This window comes from Cicer arietinum, chromosome 5, assembly GCF_000331145.2.
Source record: "Cicer arietinum cultivar CDC Frontier isolate Library 1 chromosome 5, Cicar.CDCFrontier_v2.0, whole genome shotgun sequence".
NCBI classification, from domain to species: domain Eukaryota; kingdom Viridiplantae; phylum Streptophyta; class Magnoliopsida; order Fabales; family Fabaceae; genus Cicer; species Cicer arietinum.
Genome location: NC_021164.2, coordinates 17,085,185 through 17,085,420, shown reverse-complemented (window position 1 = coordinate 17,085,420; position 236 = coordinate 17,085,185).

Below are 236 nucleotides of genomic sequence, written 5' to 3'. Positions count from 1 at the left end.
AAAATCGATTTGACAATCGAATTTTTGTGTGCAAATGTGTAATAAAATCGATTTAGAAATCGACTCTGAACAGTACCATTTAAATTCCTAAATCGATTTCTCAACACATTTTCACTATCAAACTCTCCCCAAACTCGATTTCTTTGTGCTTTGATACTTCTCAAACCTCTCAAGCTTCTCAAATCTCTCTAATGGAAAGAGTTAAACAAACAAGTGAGAAACCACCTCAATCATCC